General features: G+C 37.3%; 1 long non-coding RNA gene across 4 annotated transcripts in view; it reads left to right on the top strand.

Moving 5' to 3' along the window:
* The window catches only part of LOC144320090 (uncharacterized), a 90,876-nt gene that overhangs the window by 53,190 nt on the left and 25,242 nt on the right, over positions 1 to 12,444 (top strand). For 2 of the 4 annotated variants that reach the window (XR_013385675.1, XR_013385671.1), the window contains 3 exons: positions 2,127 to 2,239; positions 8,241 to 8,535; positions 9,959 to 10,409. The exons of the other annotated variants lie outside the window; for them this stretch is intronic. This is a non-coding gene — a long non-coding RNA (uncharacterized LOC144320090). Of the gene's footprint in view, positions 1 to 2,126; positions 2,240 to 8,240; positions 8,536 to 9,958; positions 10,410 to 12,444 lie in introns of those variants that run through there. 4 annotated transcript variants of the gene reach the window in all.

Below are 12,444 nucleotides of genomic sequence, written 5' to 3'. Positions count from 1 at the left end.
GAGATGTAGTTAATATACTTAAATATTGGTTGGTAGGTGAATTCCATCTCCATGTCTTTATTCACAAGTATGGAAAGAACATTAGCAGACATGAAGTTAGCACCAGCTCCTCTGCAGTAGGAGCAGGTACAATTGCACAATAGGATAACCAAGAGAATCCACCAGTCATTGAAAAACCATTCAAAGTAGATTTGAAACATACACCACTTCATATTCTATTGTGACTATATAAGAGAAGCCTGGGAAAATGTGAGACAAGAAGCACAAAAATAAGAGAATTTCTCTATTTTTTTTATCCTAAAGTTGCTGATGGTGCTTGTAGGGGAAGAGAGATGTTAATTGATTTTCTTCTTTACTCAACATTAGTTGGATTTAATTCACTTTTAGAAAGCAATCATCTTCTAAATAAGCAAACTATTTCAAGCTTATTTTCCCCTAAAATATGTGGTAATGGAATTTGCAGGTGGAATTCTATTGTAATGACCACACAAAGATCCTTTTCCCTAGCCACAACCCCCCTCCAAAAAAGATCTTTTAGAAATGGAATTTGCCATTTTAATTTCTAATGAAAAGTACAACCATCCTCCTAGTTCAGTCAATAAGAGAAAGATTGAAAGTAAGCCTCTAAATATTTTAATCCACTTTCTTACAATAAACATTAGTAGAATTGAGTTGAATTGAAAACTTGTTCCCTTGTTTTCATTGGTCTTAGTCTTGCTTCTCAGCAATTGCAAGTTGTAAACTCAATGGTAGAAAGTATGTCTTAGGAATGAAAGGGTTATGGAATATCATAGCTGGAAGCAATCTATAGAATAGAAAGCAGACAGCCACTGAGGACAAATAACTTGCTCAACTTTCCATACCAAGTTAACAACAGAGATGGGACCAAAATCCCATCTCCTGACTCCCCACCCTATATTTCTCCTATATCGTGTTATACTAATATTTATTTTCTATGCCTCAGAGTTTATAACAATGCCCAGCACACAATAAATGCTTAGTAAATTATGTAGATTTTGAATTCTTAAAGAGGATTTGTCTAACACATTCTCAAGCATGATTCTGATTAATTACATATTTCCCTCTCATATATTTAGTACTAGTTTTGCCCCCACACAGGTTACACATGGCCATTCACACAGAACCAACCTGCTGAGAACCCAGTGTGTCTGTATTTAGCCTGTCATCCTTCTTCAATCTCTTCCCTATGTATTCTTAAAGGTAAAAGTACAGCTTCACGCAGCATACCTTTTATGGCTTATCACTACCCTGTCTCCAAAGGTAGACTTGTTCTGATTCCAGTTTTCAAAGCAATCAGTAGTGTTGTAATTGGTTTGGAAACTTGACTTTTGGGCAGGGGAAAGGCTCACATTACCTCAGGACATTTAATTTTTTCCCTTGGTTTCACTGGTTTCCAAAAGATTACATCTAGCAATTACTATGTTCATTTGCCTTTTAAACCAAAGTGGCCGACATACATTGGTCCCTAAAATGTGCATTAAATAAATGTAAATAAGACATGTGATTTGAAATTTTCACATTAAATTGTAATGCAATGTGTTTTTAGATCCATATTCCATATTCGAAGTACCTTAGAATAGTGTTTCTCTTCTGGTGGCTAATTAATGAACATTGGAATTCACACAGGAGCCAACAGTCATTTGAAAAGAAAAATCATATCAGATCTTTCCTACTTGAAATTATTCATTGGCTTCCCATTGTACTTAGAATAAAATCAAACTCTTAACAGTAGCCTTCAGGCCCCGAATGATCTTGTTCTACTTTTTCCTCTAACCTCATCCCTCTTGAAACTTCTTTTCATTCATCATCAGCCAGTGACCTTCTTTTAGTTTCCTCTGACTTTGGCTTTTTCAGAGCCTTTGATATGCTGCTCCCTCTGCTTAGAATATTCATTGCACTCCCCCCCCTTCCCTCTCCCACAAATCATACCTTCTTGTGTCCATGCCCTTCTGCAATCAGATTTTGCTGCTCCTCCCATCAAGTGGTGGAAGCCATTTTCTCTCCTTTTAATCTGGGCTTGACTAATACAATGCAATGGACATAGCGTTCTGGAACTTCTGAAACCAGGTCTTAAGTGGCCTTATAGCTTCCATTTTTGTTTTTAGACTCATGTTGCTATATAAAGTTCAAGCTATCGTGCTGAAGAGAGAAGGCACATGAAGAGAGAGATTCTCCTGAAGAATATGTAGAAAGAGACACCATGTAAAGAAAAACCGAGGTATCTTAGTTGATAGATGGCAACAAGACTCAGACTATTTTGGGCTCTTCAGCCCCTTGGTTGGTACCATATGGAGCAAAAGTATGATCCTGCCAAATTCCTGACTCACAAAATTGGAAGCATTGAACGGTTATTGCCATTTTAAATTTATTTTATTTAAAAAGTTTTATACACAGTAAAATTCTTTTTTTGTTTCTTTGTTTAAAGTTCTATGGACTTTGAGATGCCTGGGTGGCTCAATGGTTGAGCGTCTGCCTTCAGCTTAGTACGTGATCCCAGAGTCCTGGGATCACGTCCCACATTGGGCTCCCTGCATGGAGCCTGCTTCTCCCTCTGCCTATGTCTCTGCCTCTCTCTCTCTCTCTCTCTGTCTCTCATGAATAAATAAAATCTTAAAAAAAAAAAAGTTCTGTGGACTTTAACACATGCATAGATTTTTGAAACCAGCATACAAATGAACTCAGCATAATTCTAACATCCCAAAGTATTTCCTAGTACTGTCCCTCAGTAGTCATAATTCCATTCCCCCCAAGCCCTAAGGATTACTGATCTGTTCTCTAAACCTATCGTTTTGCTTTTATCAGACTGTCACATAAATGAAGTCATATAGAATTCGATATTTTAATACTGGTTTCTTTCAATTAGCATAACACATTTAAGATTCATTCATGTTGTATCAGTAGTATGTTACTTATTGTTGCTGAGTAGTATCCCACTGTGTGAATTTAGCACCCACTGAAGTATTTTGGGATTGTTTCCAGTTTGGGGTGATTTTGAGTAACACTATTTTAGGCACTCAGGTGGAAGTTTCTGTTTGAAAACAAATTTTAATGTCTTTGGGATAAATAGCTAGAAGTGGGATTTCTGGGTCATATGCTAAATGTATGTTTTAACTTGTAAGAAACCACCAGAGTGATTACATCATTTTGTATTCCCACCAGCAATATATAAGACTTTCAGTTGCTCAAATTCCTTGCCAGCACTTGCTATTTTCAGTATTTTTATTTTGGTCATTCTAATAGTTTAGCTCATTGTTGTTTTAATTTGCATTTCCCTAATGACTAATAATGTTGAGCATCTTTCATGCACTTATGTGCCATCTGTGTATCTGCAAATTAGCTGAAACCATTTGCCTACACTTTTATTGAATTGTTTGCTTTCTTGTGAGTTTTGTGAATTCTTTACATTCTTTGTCTTTGTATGCAAAGGGCAGAATACATTTTTTTTATTTATTTATTTATTTATTTATTTATTTATTTATTTATTTATTTATTTTGATGGAGATAGAGAGCACAATCAGAGGGTGTGACAGGCAGAAGGAGAGAAGCAGGTTCTCCCCTAAGCTGGGAGCCTGACACGCTGCTCTATACCAGGACCCCAAGATCATGACCTGAGTCAAAGTCAGATGCTTAACCAACTGAGCCACCCAGGTGCCCCTTGGTAAGCAATTTAAAAGGCAACTTAAAAACTAACAAAATTTTTCTCACTTGAAGTTAAGTTCCTTTCTCTCCTGTTTGATCACTAGTGATATACTCTCATATATAAACTCATATACATATATGAGATATATATGTGAGCTAGCTAGTTAAATATTTATCATTCTGCTTCCTGCCTTCCAGATGTTTCTCCACATTCTTTACAAATTCTTTGAATTCTTTCATTTTCTTATATTCATGAGACTTTCACTTCTTTGCTTAAAGAATTAAGGCCCCCTCACAAGTTCCTCATCCTTATGCTTGACCCTGGCTACCCTAGAAAAAGTCTTATACCTTCTATGCCATTCTTTCTGGGAAATCCTTCTGGTCCCTACTCCCAAACCCTGTTAAACTCCATTTTGTCTGCAGTTCTCTGATGTGATTCATTGCTTTAAATCTAGTTTTTGTTTTTTCATTCATTACCTTTGGACTAGATGTTTGGAACTTCCCTTACATCCTGGGCCCACCCCAGCGCTCATCTCAGACTTTGATTCTAATTCCCCTTTAATTAGAGCCCTCAAAGTGCAGAAAAACCACACCCATTCCAATACCAGTCCCTGCTAGTAGAATTTCAACCTGGACCCAGTCCCTGCTTGCCTGGGAAGAAAGGTCTGACACCTCGCTTGTTCGGAACATAACATGAAACTCAACAGTGTGGAACCATCATGGAATAATTCATGTGGTGCTGACTTTGTTGATTACATTACAATTTAATCCATTGTGCAAAAGATCTTTTATTTTATCTATTATTGGAACTTAATTTTCCTGCCTTTCTAAAGGATTACTTAAATATCATTTAACTTTTTTCTTGGTATCATTTTAACATCAGTTATCCACTGGGCTATTGTAGAGTGAGAACTCGAGATCTTAATAAGGGGGGAAAGACCATTTCTCTCCTAAAGAGGCCAAGATTGCAGTAGTTTTTCTGTTTTATTAGTGGGGGTGGTGTATTCATATGTTTGACTTATTTTTTTCTACTTATTGTAGTTTTGATGTTTTCTCCTTTTCTATGCAGCTTTTAATTTCCTCTTGAAGGAAGTGTCTCTTTAGGACACCTGTGATTCACTTAACACCTCTAATTCTTTCTTGTGACTTTTCATGCTTATCTATGGTTTGAATTTTTGCAATGGTTATGCAATTATTTTTACATGTTAAAAATTAATCAAAAATAAAAATTGTAAATGAATTTTAAAATAGTACTTATGTCATGGGAGAGCTATGAATATTAAATACATGAAATATCTGTAGGAGAGGACTGCACACCTAGGAAGTGCTCAGGAAACATTAGCTGATACAGCTTTTGTTCTGGCTGGTCCTAGAGATGGTATGATGCTGCATTTGTAGCTGCTGTTAGACATCCCTTCCTGGATATTCTGCTGGTGCCTCAAATTACACTTGAGTTCACCATTGTCCTCTACCTCCCACCAAACTCATTCTTCTTCCTGTGTTTTTAAATTCTGCCTGGAGCACCATTTCACTATCATAGACTTGAATTTTTAAAGATACCTTTGATTTTTCTCTTTTCTTTGTCTCCCAACCTGAACAATTCCAAGTCCTTTCTATTCTATTTCATGAAATGTCTTTTCTTTTTTTTTTTTTTTAGATTTTATTTATTTATTAGAGACAGAGAGAGAGAAAGACAGAGAGACAGACAGACAGACACAGGCAGAAGGAGAAGCAGGCTCCATGCGGGGAGTCCGACGTGGGATTCGATCCCAGGTGTCCAGGATCACGCACTGGGCTGAAGGCAGCGCTTAACCATGAGCCACCCAGGCTGCCCATTTTTCATGAAATTTCTTAAGACTTTACTTTCTTCCCTGTACCCTTGTTTGGAATCTTGTTACTACTCATCTGGATTACTGCCATAGTCTCTGGACTAATGAAATAGTCTGATAACTGCATTTGATTTCTAGCCTGTGCAATATGTTCTTGCACTTAGATTAATTTTCCCAAAGAACATGTCTGATAATGTCTCTCTCCTACTCAAAGCTTTTATTGACTCCCCAGTGTATTCTGGATTAAGCCTGTCCACTCTCCAAACCCAGTTAACCACTGCAATCTGCTTCAGCAACTTCTTCATGCTTTGTACTCTCTAGGCAAATTATTTAAATCACAATAAAATAAAAATAGTTTTCTAATTGAAGATCTATGACTTTTTTCTTTCTATATTTAAATGCAAGAAATGTAGTGAGTGGACTTTGATCACCTCTATCTGGGCTTCTAAGCAGTCTTCTTTGTTGGCTTTTAACAGATTCTTGGTTTTATTCTAGATTGATGAGATTGTCAAATCGCTAAGCTCATTATAGGTAAAATTACCTGCCATTAAAAAAAATATCACACGCACACACACACCCCACAAACACATACTAAGGAACTTTGGTATTTGGTATTTTAACAATACTAATTCTTTACCTCAAATGCAGTAGATACTACAGAAATACTTTTTCATTTCCCTTTACATTGGACATATTTGCAACTTGAGAACAAGAGCCAGTGTTGGTTTTCAGACAGAATCCATTTAATTAATCATACTATTTGAACAGCTGGGGAAGCCATGTATTTATGTAAGAGCTTAACATTCTTTCAAAAATTGTCAAGTATGAATCAAAATAATATTATTTCACTTTTTAATGATACGCTATTTATCTTTAGATTTTATTCACACTTAACTTTATAAATCAATAGTTCCAGTTCTTAGGACACATGGTTACCTATGTTTAAATGCTTTTTAGAAGCACTATCATAAGCAGTGTGGTAAGATAGGTCTAAGGTTCTATTTACCACAGGGACTTGTTTGGGAAGTGTGAGATTTTCTAATTTTTGTTTCTAAATTTGACAAGTACTGGATAGAGTAGAGAAGAAATAACTTGATAAAATTATGTTGTCCCTTTGGTAGTAACCAAAAGAAAGATAAACTTTTCTTATTAAAAAAAAGGTAAAGTTTGTCTCATTCAATGCAACAGTATAAATTCTACATAGACAAATGTGGGTAGGAGGAAAAAAATGGATTCTTGCTTTAAATCTCTCAAGAACACAATTTAATTTTTTAAGCTTTTTAAAAAGATTTACTTATTTATTTTAATACTACTTATTTCCCCAGGAGGGATAAAATACAAAAGTGGCCACTGCAGGCTGGTGGTGATGGGATACAGGGGGAGAAAGAAAATCCCAAGCAGGCTCTGTCCTGAGCACAGAGCCCGACATGGGGCTTGATCTCATAACCCTGAGATCAAGACGTGAGCTCAAACGAAGAGTCAGACGCTTAACAAACTGAGCCACCCAGGCTCCCCAATAATATAATTTTAAAGAAAAATATTAATTAAAATGTGAAATAATAGCAAAAATAAGTAGGAAAACTTCATAAAACTGATTTTAATACTGGATTCTAGCTTCTGTTCCTACAGTGAAGGCTAATTTGTAAGAGAAACTTTGGATTCTGCTTGAGATAATCTGATAAAACTTTACAGTTATGAGCAATTATTTAAGGGAAGTCACTTGTTGATAGCTGTCCTTCAGTTATCAACCAGTGTGGTCAGGGTCCCTGAGGGGTCACACTGAGGGTCTTCGAACTCTGTTGTAACTGAAAAAAGTTGTAAAGGGAGAGAAGCTTCATAAGACTAAATGAGAGGATAAAGAGAATGATAGGCAACTGGAACACAGCATGGTCAATTGTAATTTTCCATTTTGAGTTATATTATTACAGGACAGAATTGTTTATGGTTAGCAATTTGCATAGCTAATGCCATATGACGTTGGCAGTTACTTTTTTTTTAAGATTTTTATTTATTTGAGAGAAAGAGAGAGAGCATGAGCAGGGGGAGGGGCAGAGAGAAGGAGAATCAGGCTCCCTGCTCAGCAGGGAGCCTAATGCAGGACTCAATCCCAGGACCCTGAGATCATGACCTGAGCTGAAGGCAGATCCTTAACCGACTGAGCCATCCAGGTGCCCTGACTTTGACAGTTATGATTCCAGTGGAGTCAAGGCATATTTCCCCAGGAGGGGTAAAATACAAAAGTGGCCACTGCAGGCTGGTGCTCAGAGAAACTCCAGACTTTTTACACACTAAATCAGCCTTGAAATTCTGATGAGGCATTAACCAAGGTCCACATACCCACATACCTCCCCACATACCTTTCAGGCTGCCTTTGTCGTTTTTGTTGTCTCTACTTCTTCTCCTCTTTTTTAATTTTAATGCAATTCTCTGTGCAGGAAAAAGCAGAGTGCATGTTATTGTGTTGTTTCTTCTATAACCTCATAGGAGTGGTCCTGGCCCCTACCACTGTCTGAGACTGCACCAAGAACTGGACAAGAGAAACATCTCAGAAGACTGAAAGCCAGTCTTCACCCTCTAGAAATTTAATAATATAAGAGAGGAGATGCAGATACATCCAAACGTAAAGACTTCAGAAAAAAAAAATATGTTGAAATTCATACATGAAATTGTCAGATATAGCTCAAGGGAATCTTAATGTTATACATTCAATCATTCCTTATTAATTCACTTATTCTTTCTTTCATTCCACAGACATTTAGCAAATACTTACTACAGCTTCCTAAGCACTAGAGACAGAAGAGCGAAGAATACTTAACCCTGCCTCTGCCCTTGTGGAACTCTCAAAATAGTGGAGTAGAAAGACAATTAAATAAGACACAAATGCAAAATTAAAACTGTGATGTGAAGAACATGATAATATGAGAGCTTGCCATAATCAACATGACACAGTCAAGAAGGGATGACTTTCATGAGGAGACAGACACTGAACAGGAATAAACTGTGTGACTATCAGAGAATAGTTTTCCATTCAGGAGGAGAGAGCATGGTAAGAGACACTGAGAAAAAGCCAGTGTATCGGGCATGGAGAAAGTATGGGGGATATGACAGGAAATGAGATATGATGGGGAGAACTCCAACTCTGCACAATTGTAGGCCTCATTCATGAGTTTCATTTTGAGCAGAAAGCAAGAGTAGCATTTCATACTTTGAAATGATTACCCAGAAGCATCATGTCCAGTCCAGACAGAGGCAAGATAGACTTGCAGAGTCTAGAATCCAATATGGTTGGGTATAGTAAAGGCACAACCACCCTCTTAGTGTACAATAATTGCTGGGGACAGCAATATTAAGAGATGGCTTCTTGAATAGGGGCCAAACCACCACTTGGTTAAAACAGGGAAGTTTTCACTAGCTCCACTAATAAATAATGAACCCAATATCCTTTGCCTGGCCTTCACTCTTTCACATAAATTCAATATGTTAATGCATCTGTAACAAATTAAGTGTCTCTTAAAAGTCCCTTAAAAGTCTCCAAATCTTTTAAAATTTAAAGTGCCTATGGAAAACAAATAAGCAAAATCCTTGACCTTTTCTCTATTCATAAGTTAGATCAATGGTCTATGCCAAGAACCCAGAAACCTTTTTATTCCCAGAATTTTTAGAGAATTTACTTTTATGAACCCAAAGCAAAATTGGAAATCTCTTTCAAAAAACTAGCTTGCTTAGTTCACTTTTGATAATGAAGTCAAGAGAATACTAATATATACCAGTCGCTTTGCAGAATAACCTAATCTCCAAAACACACACTGACATTTGACATATGTAGCCTAGACAACCCTGGGAATTGAAGAGTAGCAATTTAAGTTGTTTATTCTTACATAATGGAAAAGGAGGGAGGGGAAGAATTTCTATTTCCCATTTGTCAGCGTCACATGTCCTTTCTGTATTCTGGTGAGTATTTTCTGTAATAACCCATTAAGCTGATCTATAACGACCTATAAAATACCTGAGAGCATGCATAGAAATCCAAACAGAATCTTGGAATAGAGAGATAATAAGAGGAGAATCTTTTATAAGTACGTATAAAATAACATTTCATTTCATATTTTATTTTATTTTACTTTGGGAGAAAAAAAAAACAAAGAATGGGGAAGGAAATGCTATTACAGGGCTACCACGAGGAGTCAGCAATTTCTGAGTTTTTCAATTAAGTTGCCAATTTTCAGGCTATTACACTGCTCCCTGAATCAAAAGGATTAACAATTTTCCTCTTAGCAATTAGAAAGGTAGAATTTTACCATGGAAGCACATGGGGGAAGACTGTACAAGAAGTTAGAATTAACTAAATCTCCACGAGGACCACCCAAGAGGAGCTAAATGAGGGGTTACTTTCAAGTGAGGCTGGGATCAAAGATTGAGGGAGATTAGAACCAATAGGAGGTTAAAGAAAAACATCTGGTCCTTTGCAGTAATCACCAATAGAGAGGTGGATCTTCCTTGGGGAAAGAGCAGCCCATCTGACTACCGACCCAACAATGTGCCGCAATGTGCAGATTCTACAGGGGAGAACATCTCTGTCAATCTGTGGAACGTATTCCCAAACCAGAAAATCTGGCAGGGGCCTTTCTTCATCAGGAGAAATGTAAATGTGCAACTCAACACTGGCACTTAAAAGACACTTTTTTCCCTGCTCAGGCAACATGATCATGCTACATAGTGAGCATAACCCCTTGGCAGCTTTCCTCTAATGAAGCTCATCACTCTGAATGGTAAGGTGGACACTGACATCTTTAGAGAGCAGCTGAGAGCTGACTATCAGAAAAAGAGGTGCTGTGTGTTCATATTCATTTTAATAATCTTGGAGCTTTGTCTTACAGAATAAATGTCCATTTCTATTGAGGCAAGAGATGTTAAAGTCTTAGGGAGAAAATGAAAATACTCAGAAGAAATAAAGAAGCAGGGAAGTTTCAGTATTTTCCTAATAAAAGAAGTCTTTGATGAAAAGAGCACTTTATTTTAGAATGTCCTCGCTATTTGTAGTTTCAGCTTTTTTTAAAAAAAGAGCTTACTTTCACATGGTTTCTATACAAAGTGTAATGCTACCTTATTTCCTATTCTTCAGATGATCCTGGATAATTTATCACCCAAAGGGATAATTAATATAAAACAGCCCCTAAAATGGCAACTTTAAATGTGCCAGTTTTATCAGTTATCTCTGCATATCACATTTCCTTAGAAGAATTCCAAGGAAGAATTTTTTAAAGGATCAGAGCAAACGTGTTTGCCTGACTCCTCTATCTAAAAGGAAGGCAACTGGGACGAGATCCCGTGTGCACTTGGCCATTGGGATGTGGAGGGCAGCAGGCTGTTTCCTTAGTTGGGCCACAGAGAAGAGAGGGCTTGTACTTTCTGGGCATCGTTTGTCCACATGTTTTCATCAGTGATGAGCTTGTGTGAGGGAGAATCATAAACCATCGGGATTTTGGGACAGAGGTCTGAGATAAGACCATTTCACTTTTTCAGGGAAGAAACCAAGGTCTGAAAGAGTCATAGGTGGCAGTGGTGCCACTTCCTGCTGGTATTCATAGAGATCCCTGGTTGCAGCTCAGGACTTACCTGCATTTCCCCCATATCTCATAGTCAGTGTTCCAGTGGGCACTCAACCTCACCAGTGGCCTCCAACCTCTCCTACCTTCTGGGGCAGCAAGGACTAGATAACCTCAGCTCCAGTTAGTGCTGGGGACCAGAAGAAGGGAGGAAACTAGAGCCAGGAGGCACTGGCTTCGAGCTTTCTCCCCACTTATAAGTGGGTTTCCCTCCTAGGCTAGCTAAATGTTGCACCCTTCGACTTGTCTTATTTTCTTCTTTGGACTTGGGTATATAATATTGAGAATTATCATATTCCTCAGTTTGTGGCTCACTAGCATCTGTTTATGTAAAGCCCTCTCTCTCTTTTTAAGTTTTGTTATCTTCCCTCTTTATCTTTCATTCCCCACTCCATTGTCCTTCGTCCCATAGGCAGTCCTTCTAGGGTGTTTACTCTATGTCCTTGGATATCCACATGTCCTTGGATAATTTAGCATTGTTTTGTGCAGTACCTGTTTTAATTTACATAAGTAATATTGCATGAAGCTCTCCTTCTGTCACTTTTTCACTCAAAGTTCTTTTATTAAGACCCATCAATGCTCCTGTATGTAGCTCTGGTTTATTACTTCAAACTGCTGTATATTCTCACATAGAATGCATCCCAACACTTTTCTTATCCACTATTTCCAGGAATGGATACTTAGGCTGCCACCAGTCCCAGATACCATAGTAATACTGCTTTGAATATTCTCCTTTGTACCTCTTCAGACAATGAAAGCATTTCTTTTGCGGGATATATCTGAGTAAGACTACTGGGTCATGGGAAAGATGTATATTTATTTTCACTTCGTATTTGCGTGCTAATCTCCAGAATGTCTGTCCTACCTGTAATATAGAATTCTCCCATCCCTATTAGCATCTGGTATTGCATGACTTTCTAATTATTGCCAGCCAGTCTTCCCTCTTCATTAATTATAAGACTTTTGATATGGTAATTTAAATCATTATTTTATGCTGTATTTTCTATTTCATGAAATTATACTTAATGACCAAATACAGGAAAATTTCATGTGCAGCTTAAATGGGTATTGGGAATAACCCAATGTCCTGATTAATGGAGAGCTATCTGTAGGGCATACCCAGGTTACCATTTTCAAAGAAAGTGAACAACCTGTAATTGTTAAAAAGAATAAAAGAAAAAAAAAAAACCTTTGTGAGCATAGTTAGTTCTCATAGGAATTCAGAAGTCACTTCAGGATTAAGTATTATCTATAGACTATCATCATGAAAATTAGCCCTCACTGAAGATATATCAGCAAAGAAATCACTTTGTTTTACAATAGGAAACAATTTTGGAAGATTCAGCGGA

Source organism: Canis aureus, chromosome 9, assembly GCF_053574225.1.
Source record: "Canis aureus isolate CA01 chromosome 9, VMU_Caureus_v.1.0, whole genome shotgun sequence".
Classification (NCBI taxonomy): Eukaryota; Metazoa; Chordata; class Mammalia; order Carnivora; family Canidae; genus Canis; species Canis aureus.
The sequence above is the reverse complement of the archived record's forward strand: the minus strand, read 5'-3'. Positions and strand labels throughout refer to the sequence as shown.